The 23,265-nt window shown below is 55.4% G+C and overlaps 1 protein-coding gene across 2 annotated transcripts in view; it reads right to left on the reverse strand.

Annotated features, from left to right (window-relative positions):
- The window catches only part of SHANK2 (SH3 and multiple ankyrin repeat domains 2), a 480,608-nt gene that overhangs the window by 228,067 nt on the left and 229,276 nt on the right, over nt 1-23,265 (reverse strand). The window lies entirely within an intron of this gene.

Below are 23,265 nucleotides of genomic sequence, written 5' to 3' on the forward strand. Positions count from 1 at the left end.
CTGCCTCTGCCACGCAGTGGCTGTGTGACCCGGGACACGTCACCTAACCTCTCTGAGCCTCGGTTTCTTTATGCAGAAAATAGAGAGAAAACCAATGACCTCCGAGGATGGGTCTAAGTTACCACGATGGCAACCAAAATAATAAATCTTAACTGACGCGGTTTCTCAAGCACCTCTGTGTGCAGGGGCTGTAAGAGCGTTATAGTCATGGGGTCATTAAGTCATCCTTGAAAACAAGGCTGCGTGATGGGACTGGTGCCAATCACATGGTACAGAAGGAGACACTGAGGCCCAGGCGGTCAGGAGGGCGGGGTGGGGCCGGCACGGAGCCCAGCCATCTGGCCGGACGGCCCCGAGGGCAGGGTGAGGTGACGTGGGCAAGCCTCAACGCCTGCAGCGGAAGCCACGCGTTCTCGGGACTCCACCCCTCCCAGGGCCCTGGGGTCACTCAACACCGGGTTAGGCGGACGGTGGTCAGAGATAGGGCGCCTGCCCCACCCGTGGCTCCCGGGCTGTGTCCCGGTGGCCAGCCACACGGGTCGGGGGGCAGATGCCTTCGGGGCAGTACATTCCGCGTCCACGGCACGTAGGGAGTGCCCCGTGACCCAGACAGTGCCCCGTGACCCGGACAGGGCAGCATGCCTGGCTCTGAGCGTCCCACCTGCTGGGTCACAGGCATGCATAATGGACGTAAGCTTTCGTGAATAAAGATCATACAGAGGGGACCCACACAAGACAGTGTGTTTCTCACCAGAATCACACCCCATGATGTGGGAGAGGCCCAGGCAAGGCTGGGAGGACCTGAGTCAGGCCAAGGGACCAGAAAAAGCACAGCCCCAATACATGCTTACTCAGGATAGATGCTCAGCTGGCCTGGACTCCTGCCACTCTCCCCGAATGGGTGTGGCTCAGTGTCACCCACATACACTACTAAACTGCTTCTGAAAAGGGTTGGGTGTATAAAAGTCCAATGTTGCCATGAAATGGTATCACCACATTAAACTGCACATGGTTAATCAGGGCTGTGTGACCCATAAGCACATTTTTCCATCCCTCAGCTAGCCATCTGGTTATTAAGTCATGCATGAGTCTACCCACCCACCCACCCACCCATCCATCCATCTACTCATCCATCCACTCACCTACCCATCCATCTATCTACCCACTCATGTATTTATCCACCCACCCAAACACACACACACCCATCCATCCATCTATCCATCCACCCACCCACCCAACCATTCATCCATCCATCCACCCATCCTTCTTCTGTCCATCGCTCTGGCCATCCATCCCTTCTTCCACCCAAATGGCCACCAGACATCTGTTAGCACTGTTGTGCTGTAGGCTGGGTTTTGTGCTGGTAGGTTCTGAGGATTCAGTTCTCCTCCTTCCTAATAGATCTTCAAGTGCTGGGAGAGACTTACAATCTAAACAAGGCTCCCAGGGAATGAGACCAGAGCAGCTCGGTTCGGGTAGGGGAGAGGAGAGCCAGGGCAGGAATCCCGGGGCGTAGGAGCAGGGGTAGAAGGTAATTGGCAGCACCACCTAATGTCCACTTCCTCCCTCTGGGGAACACCATGGGCCACGTTAGTGTATGTTCTGTGACCAACTGCCTCTGAAGGGATGGGTGTGTGATCCAGGTCTGGTCAGTGGGTCCATCCTGCTATCCTTGGTCACTACAACTAGGTCAAGAATGGACACATGATGAAAATCAGCCCAGTGAAACTCAGTCCTGAGCCTTCTCTTATAATTTGGGAAAGAGGCACGGGGCGCCTGGGTGGCTCAGTCGTTAAGCGTCTGCCTTCGGCTCAGGTCATGGTCCCAGGGTCCTGGGATCGAGTCCCGCATCGGGCTCCCTGCTCCACGGGAAGCCTGCTTCTCCCTCTCCCACTCCCCCTGCTTCTGTTCCTGCTCTCGCTATCTCTCTCTGTCAAATAAATAAATAAAATCTTAAAAAAAAAAAAAAAAAGAAAGAAAAAGGCACTCTCCTCTTTTGACAACTGCTAAGCCTGATGCTTAACCTGGTGCTGCTCTTAGCTTTCTCCACACGGCACGGGGAGAACCTGCCTCAGAACGGGGCTCACACAGATGAAACCCGAGAAAAGAGGTGGAAAGGGAACCTCCCAATGCTCTCAGAGCACCTGGATCCAGCCATGCCTGAAGCTATCATTCTTGAACTTTAAAGCCATTAAATTCCCCCTTTGGCTTCAGCCAGGTTGACCTTGAATTGTATCATTTGTAACCAAGAGGCCGAACTGATACAGAGGTAATGTTCCTTGCTTCAGGACACCAGCTCTGACCCAGCGAGAGGTCCAGGAGCTCCGAAGAGTGTGACAAGTCTGATGGGACTCTGGAACCCCCTGCCTGGGAACCCCAGGGTGGCTGGTATAAACATGCACAGGCACGGACTCTCCTCAGGCAAGACTCTTCCCCTCTATAGGCTTTGGTTTCTCCATGTGCAAAATAAATGGCGTGTTCTTGTTCAAAGCACCCCAGTCCTTCACCTGAAGGACACCTTACACTTTACGTCCCGAGTGGTCCTGGATGAGGTGGGGCTGGGGGAAAGGCTGTGCAGATGGGGTGGGCATGCGAAGATGGTGCTGTGGTGGATGGCCAGCTGCCAACGCCAACATCTGTTCCTCACCCTCTCCTCAACAGCAGGCTGTCTGAAATGAAGGCTACAGGCTTCCTTGAGATTGCATGATAGCCAAGAGTTGGGAGTATAGCGGACACTCTGCAGTCCCTAATATGAGGGAGTGTGGTTTGTTTTCTTTCCCCCTTTCGCTACTGGGATGTGGATACGGTGGGTGGAATCTAAGCAGCTGCCTCAAACCATGAGGCACCTGGCAAGGATGCTGGAACAGCAAGAAAGGCAAAGCCCAGATCCCCCGTGGGCCTGGGGCCCCCATCCCGGCTCTGGCCCACCTCCCTCTGCCTCCAACATGACACGGAAACCTCGATCTCATCGAAAGCACGGCTCTTCTGCATTTGTCCTGTCATGTGTGGCCGAGACAGACCTGAGCTGGTGCTGGTGCTTTGGAGAAACACAGGAGCGGCTTGACTGAGATGCTCCAGCTGAGGTGGAAGGGGATGGCAAAGGGGGACGGTCTCTCCTCTCAAGACCGGAATGCCTGGATTTTTATGCTAATGCAAAGGCATCTTATTTGTCAGCATTTTCCCAGGGTTTCCTTGCACGGGGCAGACCCCGGCTTCGATCCCTACAACAGTGACCACTGCTAAGCCACCTCTGTCTCAGATGGGGCTCACCCCAAGTTTAACCAAACAGTGGAGCCTTGGGGGGCCGTGGATGCCCCCGAGAGCGTGGGCAGCCCCGCCAGGCGCCGCTCCCACAGGTGGGGGCTGTCCTCGTTTGTTAACAGGTACCTGCCGATTTTCTTTTTGTTCCATAACAACTCCATTTTGTCACGCTAATTTTAGTGGCAATGTTTTTGTTCCAATCAGCAATCATTTTGGAAAAGTAGGCTGCTGGAAGAGTTCTTGGCATACAAAATGACAAGCAATTTTTAAACGGCATAAGACTGATGATTTTTAACCACATTGAATTCTAAATCTGTTTCGGGCTGGTTAACGCTCGTTACAAAATAACGAGCTGTCTCAAAGCGATGGCCATGCCCCTAGCTCCAATCAGCAAGCATTCGTCCATGGCGGGCCCACAGCGTGGCGGGCCGGGTCCCGGGGAGGGGACAGTCAGGCAGGGTCCCTGCTCCGGGGAGCACGTGGTCAGGGGACGGGGGCACAGACGCAGGGAAGTGCTGGGGGGGGATGCCCACCCGGGAGCTGGGCTTTGCATATGGAATGCTGGCTTCAGGGAAGATGCAGAGAGCTGCCTCCCCTGATCCCGGAGGCAACCGGCCACACTGACTGCACTCTGCAGCATCAGGATGCTCGAATGGGGAAAACCCTGGCAGTTGCTCACAAACTGAAACACACAACTCCATATGACCCAGCAATCCCTCTCCTGGGTGTGTTTCCTAAAGACCTGAAAGCAGGTCAGCGGATCCTTCCACAGGAATACGGACCACAGCACCATCCACAGCAGCCGAGAGAGAGGAACAGCCTGAAAGTGCGTCGATGGACCAATGGATAAACAAAATGCGGTCCATCCACACGATGGGGTAGGAGTCTGCCCTAAAAGGGCATGAAGCACCGTCAACCTACTACGTGGAAGGACCTTGATGACATTCTGCTCAGTGAAAGAAGCCACCTGTTACTGGATCCCATTTTTTTTTTTTTAAGATTTTATTTATTTATTTGAGAGAGAGAGAGAGCACATGAGAGGGGGGGAGGGTCAGAGGGAGAAGCAGACTCCCTGCCGAGCAGGGAGCCCGACGCGGGACTCGATCCCGGGACTCCAGGATCATGACCTGAGCCGAAGGCAGTTGCTTAACCAACTGAGCCACCCAGGCGCCCCTGGATCCCATTTAAATGAAATGTACAGAAGAGGAGAATCTACAGAGGCAGGGAGTAGAGGCTGAGCGCTGGAGGAGGGGATGAGGCCGATGGGGACAGGGATGCTTTCTGGGATGATGAAAATGTTCTCCAGTTAGACAGCGGTGATGGCTGCAAAAACTCTGAGTATTCTAAATTTTAGAGCGAACAATAAAATGATTAATTTTATGTTACACAAATTTCACTTCAATTAAAAAAAAAACAACAACCGGGCGCCTGGGTGGCTCAGCTGGTTAAGCGACTGCCTTCGGCTCAGGCCATGATCCTGGAGTCCCGGGATCGAGTCCCGCATCGGGCTCCCTGCTCGGCGGGGAGTCTGCTTCTCCCTCTGACCCTCCTCCCTCTCATGCTCTCTGTCTCTCATTCTCTCTCTCGCAAATAAATAAAATCTTAAAAAAAAAAAAGAAAAAAAACTAAAAAAAAAAGATTCCAGAACATTCTGCCGGGGGCTTTGATTGGCCACCACTACCTTCCCTCCATGCCTCCACTCCTGGGGAGATCATTGTTACAGGTCATTTGGGCCTCTCCTGCCCAACTCTGCAGGGCTGAGATCCGGCGTGGGCCACCGGCTAGCGGGGCTCCTGGGAAAGCTGCCGAGCTTGGGTCCTTGGTTTCTTCCTTAGTAAAATGGAGACAGTCGCGCATGTGGTGGCCTGTTGTGTCTGTAGGGCAGGGGCCACCCTCTCAGGGGCATTCATTCAGTGAGCTGGCCCCGCTCCAAAGCCTGTTCCCATGGAGGGGCCAGGAACAGCTGGTGTGAGGCCCCGGTATCTCCTGAGTCTTTGCTCCTGATTTAATCCACAGGCAAAGGAAAGGAGCGGCCAGGGTTGGGGCGGTTTCCAGGTCAGGCCTCCGGCATCAGGAGAAATGAGGCAGAGGAGCTCGGAGGGGGAGGGAGAGGTGCCCAGGGGTAGCCACAGAGGCAGAGGGCCGGCGAGGTGGTGGGCTTGCGCTCACACCTGCTTTCCTAGGTTCTTGTCTCAGACGTGGGAGTGCATGTTCCCAAGGCTCCCCTGGGGCATCCCTCGGCCGGGGAGGGCCTTCCCTTCGGCCTTTTAGGCTTCTCTGACCTCCCATCCTCGACTCCTGGAGCCTCCGTGCCTGTCCGGGCACACGGAGCTCCCAAACTGCAAAGAGCAGACAGCCAGATGTGCTGTGAATGCTGCCACAACAGAGGCACATCCAGGGGGTGCTGGGGAGAGGCAGGGAGAGCTTCCTGGAGGTGGTGGCCGAGTGCTCGATGGAGGAGCAGAGTTTGCCATGGGGAAGGGCATGCACAGAGGAGCAGAGTCCCGGACACTGGACCCCCAGTGCTGGCCGCACAGGTCTGGGGGAAGAATCACTGTGCTCTCACGTTGCACAAAGTGCTAACCGGGGTCCTGAGCCTTCCCCTGCCTGTGGATTCAGGTCCCTTGCCCTGTGCGTGCACCGTGAGGCCCTGGCCCCGCTGTGGGGGATGCAGCAGGCTCCCCACTCTCTCAGCAGGTCACTCTGGGCCCAGGAGGGCATGCTATGCAGTTGGACTGGGACCATTCTTGCAGCAAGGCATGCTGGGGTCCCTGGCTGCACGAGGAGATGCCGGCCGCCTCTATGGGTGTCCTCTGATTTTGCACCAGAGCCCAGGACAGTGGCCATGAGGGCCGTCTACAGGTGAGGGGACCAAGTATGGAGACAGAAGATGACTTCCCCTGGTCACCCGTCCAAGCCAGGATCCCCACGGGTGCAGAGGCATGAGCAGCTAAGCAGCTGTGCCCCTGTGGGTGGGCGTCGGGGGGGTGTCACCAGGGTGACCCTCAGGCACAAAGGGTTGTTGGACACAGCCCTGCCCGCTCAGCTGAGGGAGGCCCCAGGGTCCCAGACTCGCCAGGTCCACCCCGCGCCGAGCGCCTGGCCGGGCTCAGACCCCCACCAGCCCTCTCTGTGTCTGCAGGCAGGTCTCCAGGGGGCTCACCCTCCCACCGCCAACGTGGGAGCTGAGAGCCCCGTGCTGCGTGCCCACAGAACGTGCCGAGGCTCTGCCGGGAGTGGCCATCTCCACCTTCCCCCGCAGCCGCTTCGATACGGGCAGCCGGCCATCAGCCCCTGGGGCTCGCTGCGCTAGGGCTTCATTCGCAACCAGAGAAGCCATTTCTCTGTCCTGACCCGTGACACGGGGACGGGCTCTCCTCCAGGGAACCCGGGGCCTACACCGCTTTTCTGCCAGGGTGTCAGGGTGAAGGAAGGAGAAGAGGAATGTTGGCCAGGATACCCCCGCTCTGGCCTCCTGACTGGGGAGCTTGTGCCCACCCCGGGTGGCAGGACCACTGTGTCCTGGCTCCCGGCAGGAGGTGGGGCAGCCCAGGAGGCGGCCAGCTGACCTCCTTTGCTCTCAGAACCATCCCCGTTTGCATGACAAATGAGCCAGTCATGCTGGCAACCAGACTCCTTCTAGGACTGTCCACGAGAAGAGCTGGGAGCTTCCGGAACTGGAAATAGGTCAGATCATCACTGGGGTTTTGTATCTGTGCCAGGGCTCAAGGACAGCACGGCCCCAAAGCAATGCTGGAGCTGCACGTTCACCTGAGCCAGTATTTGGTACACACTGTGCTTGGAGTACAGGGCAGGGGCCCCCTGAGCCTTCTCAAGCAGCACTCGGGATAGCGTGTACACACACGTGTGCAAGCATGCATGCGTGTGCAGACTCGTGTGTATACATATGTGCGCACTCTGCAAGCATGCGTGTGCGTGTGCATGTAAGGACGTGTGTAAGACTGTGTATATGCGTTGATGTATGCACTCTGCAAGCATACACGCGTGCACATGTGTGTGCATGCACACACGTGTAGGCTCGTGTGTATACATGTGTATGTGCGCACACTGCAAGCATGCATGTGTGTGTAAATACGTAAGACTGTGTATATGCGTTGATATATGCACTCTGCAAGCATATATGTGTGCATGCACACATGTGTGGGCTTGTGTACACATGTATGTGCACACTGCAAGCACATGTGTGCATATGCATGAGTGTATGTGTGCATGCACACATAAGTGTGTAGGCTCCTGTGTATACGTGGGTATGTGCGCACTCTGCAAGCATGCGTGTGCGTGTGCGTAAGGACGTGTGCGTGTGCAGCTTTTGCTTGCCCCTCAGCGCGGTCTGTGACCCCAAGTGATCTGACTTGCCAGCAGGAGAGGCCAACACGCACAGTGTTGTGCAGACGCAGGAGCTGGGCTGACCCCTCCCCCCTCCCCTGCCCTGATGCAGGCCAAGAGGGGGACCAGCTGTGAGGAGGGGGTAGCCTCTTCGGACCTGGGCGGTGGCACAGCTGCTGGAAGGCCGGCCCCAGGCCCCTGGCCCCCTCCGGTCCTGGCTCGCAGGGAAGGTACGTGGGCCTTCTCGGATGGGCCGGCATGCGGTAGGGTATCTCAGCCAGGTATCTGGGTCAGACAAAGCTCTGGCCGAGGGGAGAGAGAAAGCTCTAGTCTCCGCTCCAGGGTACTGGATGTGGACTCGGAGCCTGGTGCTCTCTCCTTCTCTGCTCCTCGGGTGTCCTTCCGGGAGATGGAGCCGCCAGCCCAGCCCCGTCTCTGACAACAGAAATCTTCTAACACGTGCCTGGGGTTCAGGCAGGCCATCGGAGTAGCAGCTGACATTGCTAGGAACCTGTGCTCCTTATGTGTCTGAACTTCTGGAGCCTGTCAAGGTCACGGTTAGGCATGGCTGAGGTTAGCTGTTCGGCTATATGACCTCTGAGGCCCCGGCTGGCCCTAAAAGACCCACTGGGACAGACATCACTGTGCACGAGAGGCCATGAGCTTGGGCCCCAGTGTGACAGCCTCCAGAGTCCTGATCTGTGAAATGGGCCCACGAGGGTGGGATGCTCGCCTTCTCTCCCAGGGAAGACACTGGGAAAACAACCCGGTGCTTGGAGATGTTGTAGCCACTTGCAAACCAGAAACTCTGCAGTGATGATGAGGGACCCCAATTTCAGATTCCGTAGAACCAACCAGAACGTGGACCTCCTTGCCTTAGACAAAGACTGTGCTGTTCTCCTCGCTGGGACTCAGCCCCTTCTCCCCACACAGCGAGTCAAGGCTCATGGGCTTGTTGTCTCCCATCGCATGACCCTCCATGGGTCTGGGAAAGGAAAGGAAGGAGGGGCACTCGCTGAGAGATGTGGAGGCCGGGAGCACTCTGGGCACCTGATGAAGGAGGTGCCCAGCCAGGGAAATGCGGGCCCCACAGAGAAGCCCAGCGGAGGCTCATTTGCACACATGTGGAGTGCAGTTTCTGGAATCGGGTGAAGGGCACATTTGCATCTCGGCTAAATAAGCAAGGGCAGCCAGGGGGACCTTCGCAGTCCCTGGCAGCTGTGCTAGGATGGACCATGCTCCTGGGGGACCTGGCTGCATTCAGCAATTACGTCTCAAACAAATCTGATCTAAACAACCCAGAGGAAGGCGGGGGCGGGGGGGACAGGAGCTGGTGCCGAGGTCCTGACAGGGAGCGGCAGCAGGTGGTCTGGGGTGTCGGTCAACAAGCCATTGCAGTGTAGACCCCGTCCTTGGGGTTTGGAGGTTGCATAAACAATGCAGACTTCCTGGAGCCAAATCTTCGCTCCCCGCTAAGCTGTAGCAAGGACTCCCGAATCCACCAGTCTGGGCCAGCAGGAACTGGGGAGCCATGGGAGTTTTCAGAACCAAGTGCCTTTGATTAAAGATGGCATATCTAGAGGGGAAGGTCTCCAAGGACACGCACAAAACGCATGGCTTCCGGTGCAGGATGGAGGCCCGTGGGTGCATTTCCAAGCCCGCAGGGTACGCCATGTGAGTTGTGGGACCCAGAGCCAAAGGAAAGTGGGGGGCCCAGGTTCAAAGCTGACAAAGAATTTCAGGATGGCGGCTTCAGAGCGTATGGAAATGTGGGGCCCCTTGCAGAGGCGGGGTCACCGGCCCATGAAGCGAATCCCTGCTGATTTGAGAAAGAGCATACTCCACGTGCCCGAGGCCTGGCCCCAGGGGCCATGGCGGCCCCTATCTTTAGGTCACAGGCAGCTGAACTCTGAGAGGGAGGCTGGACAACTCTTGGAAAAAAACAGAAAGGAGGCAGTCAGGCTGCTGCCCTGGGCCTCCGCGCATTTCGATGGCTGAGGACAGACAAGACGCGGCCTCGTGCCGTGCAAAGTATCTATCTGGGCAGGTGGATTCCAGGACAAGCACCCGAAGGAGAAGCATGCAGCGCTTTAACAGTGAGGCTGCTCATGGAAGTGCTACCTGCAGTAACAAAACTTGGGGACAATGTCACGAGTCAGAAGAGGGCAAAACTGACGGCCACCATCATGTCAAGGACAGCAGGGGTGGTCAAGAACTTGTCAGTGCCTTTCCTTTTTTTTTTTTTTTTAAAGATTTTATTTATTTACTTGAGACAGAGAGAATGAGAGAGAGAGAGCAGGAGAGGGGGGAGGGTCAGAGGGAGAAGCAGACTCCCTGCTGAGCAGGGAGCCCGATGCGGGACTCGATCCCGGGACTCCAGGATCATGACCTGAGCCGAAGGCAGTCGCTTAACCAACTGAGCCACCCAGGCGCCCCTCAGTGCCTTTCCAATGACAGTGTGGAGAGCCACTGGGAATGGTGTTTTGGAAGAGTGTTTTCAACCCATGACATATCCTTTGTCGCTTAGGAAAGAAGGAAAGCAGGATCCGTAATTTAAAAGGATGCACTCGATTTTGCTTAATATACGTTTAGACTCACAGAAGGACCAACATCTCAGTGGTGATTATCAACATGGCGTGGGGTTATGAGTGACTTTTATTTTCTCCTTTTATATCTCTCTCTACTTTCCAGACTCACTAGAGGACCAGACACAACGTGGATCGTAATGCGTTGCCTATAAAAGTGAAAAGCTCCCCAGAGAAGTTAGGTAAATGGCCGGTAAATGTGCGGAGGGGCACCTGGCGTCGCTGGGTATCGGGGAAACGTGGACGAAACCCACGGGGAGACACCAGCTCACAGCCACTCAGATGGTTATGATCCAGAAACGAAAAGGAAGAGCTGACGAGGGTGTGGGGAGTCAGAGCCCTTTCACAGTGCTGGTGGGAATGGGACAGGCAAAACTGTCTGGGAGGTCCTCGAAAGGTTAACCGTGGCATTACCACGTGGCCCAGTGCTTCCACCCCAGGTACGCGCCCAGGAGAACCAAAAGCAGGTGCTCAGACAGAAACTTGCACGGAAATGCTCACAGCGGCACTCTTGACAAAAGCCCACCAGTGAAAACCCAAATGTCCATGTGATGAGTGCATAAACAAAATGTGGTCTATATAAGGGAACGTTATTCAGCCTCAGAAAGAAATGACATTCTGTTACGCGCTACCCCTTGGACGAAGCCCCAGACCCATTCTGCTAAAATGAACTGGTCACCAGAGAGCACATGCTGTAAGGTTGCATTTGCATGCAGCATCCAGGACGGACAGACCTATGCAGACAGAGGGTGGGGCACGCTCGCCCAGGCTGGGGGCGCGGGGCGGGGGTGGTGGCGGGCTTGTTCTGGGCTGAGTCAGTGGTGATGTCTGCACAGCCTTGTGAATAGACTAAAAACCACGGAACCACCCGCCCTCGCAGGGGAGATTTCATGGTATGGGAATTCTATTTCAGTTTAAGAAAACAGAAAAGTGGGTGCCATGGCTGAAGACCTTAGGATTTCCGAGCGATGCAAAGTGAGGCGAGAGAAGGGTCGCCCCCAAGAACTGATCTGAGGACCCGACTAGATGGACCACGCCGAAGCTTCGGGAAGCTGCATCTGCCAAGCGCGAGCGCCAATTCCCGACCCACATCTGGGTGGTGCCCGGGTGGCCACTTCCTGCCCAGTCTCCTAGGGGCCCAGGCTCCTCCCTACCCCGGTTCTCCCCGACCCCGACTGGCTGGGAATGGGGGACATACACAGCGTCCTTCCAGATGCTCTCCTTGGCTACATGGTTTGTTGGAGCAGGAGCCCGGCCCTCACTTATCTCCTTTGCATATGCATGTCTTAAATTTCATCTGCCAGTGTGAGATTTCATCGTTCCCAGCATGCAGCCCCCATAAGCCAATGTTTATTCATTATCCCCAGTTCTGTTTCCTATCGTCTATTTCAGAGGAGCCAAAAACAACATCTTAACTCAATACAGAGCACCATATGATGGCTCTCGTTTTCCAAAACGAGCCACGGTGCACTCCGGGGTTGGGGGGATGGCCCTTGGCTCCCGCTGTGCCCCAGCAGAGGGGAGGCTCCTGGCTCTGGCTAGCCATCCTCAAACTGGGTGCCCAGGTGTCGACGGAGAGGCCTCAGGGCTGTGCTTGCTAGTCTGACAAATGGAGGGTCAGCAGCCACCTGCACGTACTGGGAGCAGTTCATTCACGCTACCATTTATAGGGCAAGACAACATCTGTCTTCCCGGGCCCCCAAGAGCCCATACTGCTCATGGCATGGGCGAGGAGGACAGGTCAGCCACCCTTCCCGAGCGGGAGGCCCAAACCCCAGTGCCACTGCATAGCTCTGCAGGGGCCGGGAGAGACCTGCGTGCTAAACGCAGGGCACAGAGCACACAGGCAGAGTCTGAGGCCACTACACATCATGTTGGCTGAAGGGAACTTCTCCCCAAATCATCTCCGGTGGCTGAAGCTCCAAAGCAACTCTGGCCTGAGATGCCAACGATGCTGGTGTTTTCTTGGGTCTCATAATAGCCCACTGCCTTCCCTGCTGATTAGACTCTATAGTTTTGAATAAATCTCAGTGTTGGAGAGGTTTAAAGGTGGGAGGGCTACAAAACTGGAATTAGGGTTAGCTGTGTATGAGAGATAGAATGGGTATCTACAACCACCCCCATGCAAAGTGCAACCACACACCCATCCACCCACTCATCCATCCACCCACCTACCCATCCATCATCCATCCTTTCATCCACCGATCCATCCTTCCACCCAACCATCTACCCACCCATCCATCTTTCCACCCACCAGTCTACCCACTCATCCATCCATCATCCATCCATCCATCCATCCAGCGACCCATCTGCCCAACCATCATTCATCCTTCCACCCACCCACCCAACCACTCAACCCTCTACCCACCCACCTATCTATTCATCCATCATCCACCATTCCACCCACCAGTCTACCCACTCATCCATCCATCCATCTACCCACCCACCTACTCATCCATCCATCCTTCCACCCACTCACCCACCCAACCATCTACCTACCTACCCACCCACCCACCCATCCATCCACTCATCTATCCATCCATCATCTGTCTTTCCATCCACCCACCATCTACCCAGCTATCCATCCATCATCCATCATCTGTCCTTCCATCCACCCACCCAACCATCCAGGAAGTACTTTCTCAGCACCTCTTCCATTCCAGGTACCACGCTAGGTGTGGGGAACACCAGTGTGAGCAGCTGTAACCTAAGTTCTTTGCCCTTGCGGAGGGCAATACACAGTGATCAACTCACCTGACAAACACGTATTTACACACTAATTTACAGGCCTTCTCCTTCTACCCCCTTGGCTCACACCATTTGCACCAATTAAACCTGCTCCATCTCAGGGCTCAGATCCCAACCCATCTAACACCCCACCTGGAAAGCCTGGCAAGTCGCTGAAACATACAGATCCCTAGGTCCCCCCACACACCCTGGCTGCACTGGGCAGGGTTGGAGCCCCATTACTTTTTTTTTTTTTTTTAAGATTTTATTTATTTATTTGAGAGAGAGAATGAGATAGCATGAGAGGGGGGAGGGTCAGAGAGAGAGGCAGACTCCCTGCTGAGCAGGGAGCCCGACGTGGGACTCGATCCCGGGACTCCAGGATCATGACCTGAGCCTAAGGCAGTCGCGTAACCAACTGAGCCACCCAGGCGCCCCCCATTACTTTTTGAATGGCTGGGTTTAGGGCCGCGTTCCGTGGGCATCTGCAGATGTGTTATGCAGGATGATAACAATCCAAGAGCCAATGTTCCGTGAGCATGCCTGCGAGCCAGACCATGCCCAGTGCTTTCCACCATGGGCTCACCGGCCCCTCCCAGCCATGCTGCAGTAAACACACTGCGGCCACTGCCGTTTCACAGAGCAGGAACTGGAGGTCAGAGAGGTCAAGTAACTTGCCCAAGGCCATACAGCAGCTAGTTGATGGTGAGCCTCTGGTTGCAGGCTCATGGCCTTAAACCAGAGCCATGGACCCTGATGTTTGTCTATTCTGCGGACCTGGCTCCGAGCCCTGTCTCCAGAACAGAGGACCCTAAGAGGCTTCTGAATGCTGGGGGATCAGCATGTAGCCTGGTCAGGCAGGAGCCTCAGGACAGAGAAGACAGCCATTGCCCTCGACTCACTCAGACAGTGCAGTGTCCCGGTGGGGGATGGGACTGTGTGGCGGGAAGGATACTGCTCGGTTCACGGCTATCACTCTTCAGCATGTTGTGAACTGAATTGTGTCCCTCTCCCCCAAACTCCTATGTTGGAGCCCTAACCCCAATATGACTATATATGTGGACCTTTGAGAATGCTGTTAGGGTTAAGTGAGGTTATGTGAGGTCATAAGGGTGGGGCCCTAACCCCATAGGACCCGTGTCCTTCCGAGAAGAGAAAGGGATATGGAGATGTTCACAGCCGAAAGCCACACGAGGACACACCTACACCTGCAGGCCAGGAGGAGTCCTCACCGGGAACCCACCCCGGTGACACCTGGATCTAGGACTTCCAGAAGCCAGAGCTGGGAGAAAGAAATGTCTCGCTGTTTAAGCTCCCCCGGCTGTCACAGTTTCTCATGGCCGACCTGGCAGAATGATAGAAACCTCCTTCCTGCCCACCACCGTCCAGACAGGCATGGCCCGGCCCCGAGCAATGGCCCTGCGAGGGGGCTTTTTGAAAGGAGCTGCAGACACATCCTGCAGTGGCAGGAGGGACATGGGGAAGGAGGGCGGGGCTGGCACCGGCATCACCAGGTTGCCACGGCAACCCAGGGCAGGCCACAGCCGCCACCACCGCTGGGCGGGGCGGGAGGGCGGGCCCGGGGCCCGGAGCGATGCCAGAGACCGAGGCCGCCCCACCGAACCGGAAGCCACGGACAGACCTGGCAGAACTCCATCTCGGGGGCAAGGCTGAACGTGGAACCCGGTACTTAAAACACAGAGCAGCTGCTCAGGGACAACGGTGCGCACACACCAAAGAGGCAAGGCTCCAAGTGTATTTTAATAAAATGGCGTAAAAGAAAGACGAAGGGGGAAGCCTGCGTGATTCTGTCACGGTTGCTTAACAAAAACATAATCATGAGCAACCGGGACAATGAGTCCTCATATTTATTTTATGTTCTGTTAGGGAACAGCTAGTAACTCCTTCGGAAGCCGGCTCTTTTGTTGCTTATTAATATTTTAGATTACAATTGTGTTAATGGAGTCATTTGCCTGTATTTTTAAATTTTCTAAAGATAACAAAATACATTCTATTTTGGAAGCACCGACCATATGCCTGTTGTGATATCCTGCAGAGCCTTCGTACGCACTGTGACAAATGGGGCTTCTGTTTCATACCGGGACCCCACTGGCTCCTGTCCCGATGGCTCTACCCGGAGCCGCCCCGAGCACTGGGTAACAGCTCCTGTCCCTTCTTTGTCTCCCTGGGAAGTGCTCCCAGCTCGGAGAGAGCAGGTCACAGCGTGGGCTCCTCTCCTATTCAAAGAGCCCAAATGCTCGGGCCTCTCTGCTGAAGGGATGTCTCTGGACGTCAACAAGGCTCTGCTGTCCCCCTCCTTCTGCTGGTCACAGCACCCCAACTGTCCTTAGCAGACCATCTGCCCACACTCACTCATCTGTCCTAGGCCCAGCCAGTCACACTTCCTAAGCACACTCATCCCCCAGTTCTAGCAACTGGTTCTGCACCTATCCATGACCCAGGTCAACCCAATCAGGGCCAATTGCTGATGCTTGCCAAGCAGGCAGGAAAGACATGTTCTCTCTATGCTGGACATGGACTCAGGAGGACTAAGCCCAGAGCTGTCAGGGACCACCCTGACAAGTGAGCTGGCCAAAGAATAAAGCTGTCATAGAGGAAGGAATCAGTACCTAAAGATGGAGAGAAAGCAGGCAACTTCATTTCAACACCTGGATACAGCTATGCCTGAAGCCACCAGACCCCCCTGGGTTTTTCAATTATGTAAGATAATAATTCCCTTTTGGGGCGAAGAGGGTGTTGGAGGGAGCTCTGGGGTTTTGTCACCTCCAATTAAAAAAGTGATAATGAACAGAGTATTCCCTGAACTGGGATGGGAGAAGGAGTAGCTCTGGGTTAGAAGTTCAAAATCAGATTTCCACACCAGCTCTGCCTTGAGCCAGGTGTGGGATTCTCACCAACCAGGATCCTGGACTTTCTTCTCCAACAGAGAGAGGCCTGAATCCTACCTCTAGGTTTTCTCAAACTGGGCCTAGAGACCCCATGTCTTCCCGGGCGCACCTCAAATCTCAGAGGAACCTTTTATTCTATGCTTCCATTTAGGGGATGCCCTAAAAATGACCCTATGCTTCTTTTTAAGAACAAAATTGTTCTATCCTAGTGGTTCACATTTTCATGGACAATTTCAGTTTTTATAATCGGATGTTTTTAAAAGTGGGAATGTTCCCTCTTTCAGGTGACCCACAGGTTGTGAAGCAGGAGATCCTGCTCTGAAGCCTGTGACTATAACTCACGGGTTGTGCGACCCTGGACACATTGCTCAATATCTCTGGGCCCATGTTCCCTTCTGTGCAAAATAGGAATGATGACACTTAGGCTGTGGGGCTGTTTTGGAGATGAGAAATGTCCGGTCCAGGGGCTGGTACAGGACCAGTGTCACAGTGTTCCGTGATGGACCTCTGTGATGGACCACCCCATGGTCTGCTAAGGACAGTAGTTACATGGACCAAGCCCACAGACCTATGATACCAACCCCCAGCACACACGTGTGAAATCTGTCCACCCAGTCACCCTGAAGGCATTTGGGTGACCTGGGCTTTTTAACTAGGTTAAGTTAGGTTAACTGAGTTAAGGGGATTGTGTGGGCAAAGGGTCACAGCTAAGCAACCCCAAAGCAGCAGGGCCGGGTTTTACAAGTGTAGTTGTCCCTATACATTTATTTCTATAAGAAGCTCTTCAAATTATCATTTTAAATGGGAAGCCAGCATCCCCTGCCAGAGACAGAGGGTGCGTTCACATTAAATAAGGTGTAAAGGGGGTGATGGGGTCACAGTCGAGCTGGCGTGCCATGTGCAGGCTGCCCTGCACCCATGCCTGCCTCTTCCATGGTAAGGAGAAGGCTGGTGACCACGAGAGCCATGTGAAAGGGTCTCCAGCCTCCCAGGGAAAAGCCTGGCCACAGTCTGGGAACAGATGTGGTGAATGTGTATCGCTGAGAATGTCTTTCTTATACAATATATAAAGAGTGACCACAAATCAATAATAAACAAACGACCCTAAAGAAAAATGGGCAAAAGACCTGAACTGACACTTGACCAAAAAAATGCAAATAAATGGCCAATAAACATACAAAAACAGTTCTCACATTTGGAAGTAACGAGAGCAACACAAACTGAAGTCCAGTATTGATGCAGCATGGGCATTAAGACCCATAGTGGAAACGGTCTACCAGTAGCGTGTGCTGGCCAGATGTGGACGCAGCACCACCAGGGACTAAAAGTCTGTGCTCCCCAATGCATCTGTCGAAGCCCTACCCCTGATGGGATGGTATTTGGAGGTGGGGCATTTGGGAGGTAATTTGGGTCCATGGAGGTCATGAGGGTGGGAGCCCCACGATGGGACTAATGCCCTTACGAGAAAAGATACCAGAGAGCTCGACCATGTGAGGACACAGTGAGCAGGTGGCCATCTGCAAGCCAGGAGGCCAACCATGCCGGCACGTTGACCTCGGACTTCCAGCCTCATGAACCGGGGGAAATAAATGTTTGCTGTTTAAGCAGCCCTATCTGTGCTACTTGTTACGGCAGCACGCGCAGACTAATACGCACACTTAGGACATGGCTGAAGGATCCAGAGAGACGGGGGACCCACCCCCCATCCTGGGGTATGAGGAAAAGAAGTGCAAACATGTTTACACCAGGGGACAGGGGCCGCAGCAACGCTGCCCATGACAGCCCTGGGCTGTAGACGACCCAGGCGGCCCCCCTGGCAGGACAGATGGACAAAACCCAATGGACGACCTAATGGGACGAAACGGGTACCCCAAGCCACTCACACAACCCAGATATCATAGGTTAGGAGAGAAGCCGGACACAACACAACACACACACTGTTTGATTCCACTTACAAATGGTTCAAAATTGGCCAAAACTACGCTACGTTGTTTAGGGATGCAAAGTAAGCAAGTAGAACTTTTACAAAATAAGGAAGTGAGTGGCATGCAAGTCAGGGTGGGGTTAACAGCGGGGAGAGAGTGTTCTGTTGAGAAGGGGTGCGTGGGGGGCTCTGGGGACGTTGGTGACGTGGGGCAGGGGTGTTGTTTTATAGCCATTTGCTAAGTGACACATCATGCTTTGTGAGTTCTGTGTCTGTTATATTTCATGCAAAAAAATTAGAAACACAAAGATCATGCAAGCACCAAACTGAGAACTGAGACATACAGGAGCAAAATGATTTTTCTCAAGGGCACCCAGTGTTGATGTCTCTGCATGAAGGGGAGAATGTGAGGAAGAAGCAAAATTTCAGGAAATGGAAGAAGCAATCCAGGAGCTTCCCAGAAAGGAAGGTGAGGCTGGGAAGGTTGGGCTAAGTGGGCACATAGGTGGGCACCTACACTGCCATGTCCCCACTCCTGAGTGTACCGTGAAGGTCGCATGCATCACCCGCAAAAGCTAAGCTGAGAGGTGAGGGTGGGGGATGCTCCTGGAGACAGGGGTCAAGACTTTCCACGTCTGGAAAGACTGGAACAACACTGCCTGGCCTTGCAGCGTGCAGGTGTTTCGGGCACCAATGCAGTCCCAGGAAATGCCGGGTGAGCGGAATGCAGCCGCCCAAAGAATGCAGAGGGAGCCCAGCAGTGGACCAGCGCCAGGCCACAAGGATGCACCAGGAGTTAAGAACACGCCGTCCTGCACCTGAGGTCTGGACTGCCCAGCTCCGTGGCCTTCAGGTGACCAGAATTTGGCTGTCTCTGGAGGCTGGGGACAGTGGTTGTTCACGTCACCTTGTCATCTTGTTCTAAGTGAACAGTGTTCGTCAGACTGTCTGGGCCTTTGCCTCAGAAGCTAAGATACCGTTTGCTTGGCAGTGAGTTGGTTTTGTCATTTTCTCAAATGGGGGGCCCCGGCTGCACAGTTTCTGCTTACACGAGCTATGTCCCTGCAAATTGCACCCGCATGCGTTTGCTTTCCATAAACTGACTCATCAAAAGGCTCCCGGTGATGATTTTGGATATATCTTATCTGTTTCTTACTCGAGATCTGCCATCGGGGGCATGCCCTATCGTGGTTCATGTGCGGAATCCTGCAGAGACGGGACCAAGCCGCAGTCCAACCTGGCAGCCTGGACTTACGGATGGGGACGTGAAGGAAAGTGGAGGGGCTGCTGAGGTCCCTGCCGGGCGGAGGCGGCCCCTGTCCCTCCCTCCGTCCACAGTGTGGGTTGGTCATGGTGGTGGTCAGTTTTAGGTGTCAACCTGACCAGACCGCAGCACCCGGCTACCGGCAGGCTCTGGTCCAGGTGTTGCCGTGAAGGTGTTCTCTGGACACAGCTAACAGCACCTACAACCAGCTGACTCTGAGCAGAGGAGATTTCCTGCACAGTGTGGGTGATCAGCCTTCTCGAAGAAGAAATCCTGCCTCATGACTGCAGCCGGAGCTCCTGCCCGAGGCTCCAGCCTGCCAACCTGCCCTGTGGATCTCAGACTTGCCAGCCCCCACAATCGCCTGAGCCAGTTCCTTAAAATGAATCTCTTTATATGTATGTATGTCTGTATCTGTGTCCACGTCCACGTCCCTCTGTCCCCATCCTCCCGAGGGGTCAGTCGCCAGTCGTGGCTCCTGGCCAGGGACCACAAGGCCGAGCCCTGTGGCGTCCAGGTCCCACGACTGGTCCTTGACACTGGGAACAGAGAGGCAGGGGTGCATGTCCCCTCTGAGCCAGAGGCCCTGAAGGCCCTTTAGAACGGGTGAGGCCACAGCGGGACGGAAGCTGCTGAAGTTACGGGCTCGTCCGTTATGGCAGCTGACATTGCCCCATCTAATACCTCCGGCTGGAGAGCTGCCATCCTTAAGAAGCCTGCACGCTAGGGGCGCCTGGGTGGCTCAGTCGTTAAGTGTCTGCCTTCGGCTCAGGTCATGATCCCAGGGTCCTGGGATCGAGCCCCACATTGGGCTCCTTGCTCAGTGGGGAGTCTGCTTCTTCCTCTCCCTCTGCCTGCCGCTCTGCCTACCTGTGCTCTCTCTCTCTCTGTCAAATAAATAAATAAAATCTTTAAAAAAAAAAAAAAGCCTGCATGCTAGGAGCACAGAGGAGGGACACACAATAACCCCAGGATCACCATGCCCGCTGCTCCGCCAGGAAGGATGGCACAGCTCACGGCATTAGGATTCCGAAGAACGGGTCACAGCCCAGCCTGGTGCGCTCCTGGGTGCTGAGACGTGGGTGTTTGTGTGTAATCGGGGAGGATGGTTCCCACCCTGCTTCCTCCCCAGGCCGGACGAGCTACCATGAAGGAAAGCCTGTTGGAAACTGTGATGTCCCTAGAAACACACGGTCCGAAGAGACGAGAACCAAGGTTCAGAAGAGCACGGGCTTCCCGCGCTGAAGACACAGGTCCCGACCTCTCCACACCACTGAGCCAAACGTGTATCAGTGAAACAGTGGGAGACCCGGGGCCCCCACATCATTCTGCGGGGGCTGCCCCTGGCCCCTGACGTCAGCTTTGTTGCCATATGACGGGAAATCAGTTGGTCATGCTCAGCCACAAGGTGCCCTGAGCTGCCCTCTGCGTGCTGTGGGTTCCTTGAATCACTCACCTATTCCATTTAATGCACGAGAGCGGGATTTGCTGGCTAAACACTTGCTTTACGTGGGGCTCCCCAAAGAGAGGGCACATTCGAGGCCCACAGCAGGCTGACTTGGTGCAGAGCGAGTGTGCTGGATGGAAACACCATCTCCGGATTCTGTGTATATTCCAGGTCTGCCAACTCTCAACATTTAAAAATGGAGGGTGGGGGGCGCTCCACACAAAGTACTGATCATGAAAAAAAATAAGGAAGTGAGACTTCGTTTAAAATTTTAAAAACTCCCTACTCCTTTAAGATGCAGTTAGAAAATAAAAGGTGAAGTCCAGGCTCGGGTAAGTATCTGCAGCACGTATCTGGCAAAGGGCGCACGAGGAACCCCCAAATCCAGGAGTGGCAAGAGAAGCGGCCCGATTAAAGATGGACGAAGACGTGCCCAGATCCTTTGAAAGACGCTGACCTCGGGGAGCAAGCACGTGGAAGCCGTGCGCTACGATCCTCCCCAGAACGTGGATGACATCCACAGCACGACACCCGGCACACCCACAGGGCGGCCGCCCCGTAGGGGACGGATAACAGCAGACATGGGCCAGGATGTGGGGCCACGGGAGCCCCAGGAGACTCAGCAGCTGGGACGGCCGTCTGGAGGTTTCCTCTAAAGCGAAATGCACTCCTGTCTTGTGACCTCGCAGGTGTGCACCCAGCAACTTCCCCGGGGCCAAAGGAAGCCATGTCGCGGAAAGGCTTGTACAGAAACCTTCCTATGAGCCCAAATCGAGGAGCAACCCAAACGCCCATCGCTGGGAGCATGAGTAAACAGAGTACCTCGGGCATACACGTGTGACAGAACACTCTTCGTGGACAAATACGGACGGATCGCTGGTGCTTGCAGCAGTGTGGCTGATGATCGGCTGTGTGCAAGGCGCCGGCCCAGGAGCGCGGGCTGCAGGGGTCCGTCTCTGGGAGATTCAACTGGTCACACTGGCCTCTGCTGCCAGAGCCCTGGGGAAGGCGCTGTGGCCGGGAAGCACCCAGAAAGAGTTTGCGGGGTCATGAACGTCTGTCCTAAGAGTGCTCGGAGACGCAGGCGTATACGTGGATCAAAATGCACTGAACGGTGCTCTCCAGCAGGTAAATCATACCTCTACAAAAGAAATCAGTAAACACGGCCCCTGGCGCTCAGCCACAATCTGAGAAAGCCCAAGGCAAGCAGAGCCTGGCGGGAGCCGCTCCAGAACCTCCCCACCCTAAAATCCAGCTCCGAGTCTGCTCCCCCTCATGCCACCCTCTCCATCCCGGGTTACAGGGATGCCTCCTCCTCTGACCCGCTGCCCACGTCATAGCATAACTACTGCGTTCATAATTCACCCTCCCTGGTGGACAGAGGATGCCCCCCAAAGACACTCACATCTTAATGCCCGGCACCTGTGAATAGTGACCACACAGGGAAAAAGGGAATGAGGTTGCAAATCAGCTTACCCTGCCCTGGCTTATCCAGGTGGGCCCAGGCTGACCTAACATGCGTCCTAACACATGGGGAAGAGGCAGGAGGGGGTCAGAGACGTGCCGTGTAAGGGACCTGGCCACACTCTCAAGTTGGCCGGAGGGGCCACAAGCTAAGCATGTTGCGGCATCCAGAACCTGTAGACAAGGACACGCACTCTCCCCTAGAGCTTCCGGAAAGGACCACAGCCTGGCCGACACCGGGAGCCGTGAGACCCACATCAGACTTCTGACCTCCAGAACCACAAGATAACGCATTCGCGATGTTGAAGTCACTGGCCACTGGCCACCACGAGCAGCTCCGGCTCCTACGACCCTTACGGGCAGCACAGACCTGTGCCGTCTCGGGCTCAGGCCCCGCAAGCTGCCCGGGGCCACGAGGTACTCAGGAAACGTACGTGGGGTGACAGCATCCGGTGCCATGTTCCAGAAGGGTGTGGCACGGTCGCTTGGGGTCAGGGACCGGCTTGCATGTTCTCAAGTCCCCCCAGGACACACGGCCAGCCCCCAGAATTGGCTGGAGCCCCAGTATTGTTGAACCCTGGGATGAGCACCAGCCTGGGTAGCGACGCCACATTATCAAAAGGACGCCATCCTGCAGAGTGTTGTAAGAAGCAAAGAACATCCTTCTAGGAATGTCACACCCAACAGCTTTCCCAAGAGACACATACAAGCCGCTGCCCCCGGGGAGCCCCGCTGGAGGAAATCATCAGCCTGGACGAACTGCACCGCGCCCACCTGCCCCCGCGGACCTCTTGCCCCGGGCGAGGTGGGGCAGTGCCGGCAGGTGGGCAGAGAAGGCCCACAGCAGGAGAGGGGAGGAGGGGGCGCCACGTGCCCGGCCTTCCCCTCCCTCTCTCCAGGAAGCCACGATTTCCTGGAGGATGCAGGGAGCAGGAAGGCCCGGGTGGCCCGCACATGTGTTCATCTGGGCTGCCCCCAGCCAGCAATGCCTGGCACCCACATGCCCGAGTCTTTCCAAGGGAAGAATGTGTGTTGGGAGACGAGGGGCACCGAGGCTGTGTAGCAGGACTGGAGGGAAGGAGAGGGAGGACAGAGGCATTCGGCAACCTGGAAGGGGAGTCCCGCCCACAGGCTGTGGTCTTGCCCTTCACAGACCAGCGGGGCTGGGTGCGCTGCGTGCAGGAGAGGATGCGGGTGGGCCAGGGGCGGCAGGGCCAGGAGGTCCGGCTTGGACCGGGGGCTCAGGGTGTGAGTCACCGCACCTGGGAAGGCAAACTCTTACCCGCCTGCTGCCCACGGACGCGCCCAGCCGCCTTCCCCAGAGGGGCACACTCTGG

This window comes from Mirounga leonina, unplaced genomic scaffold (genome assembly GCF_011800145.1).
Source record: "Mirounga leonina isolate KUSES-001 unplaced genomic scaffold, KU_Mleo_1.0 Mir_166, whole genome shotgun sequence".
Classification (NCBI taxonomy): Eukaryota; Metazoa; Chordata; class Mammalia; order Carnivora; family Phocidae; genus Mirounga; species Mirounga leonina.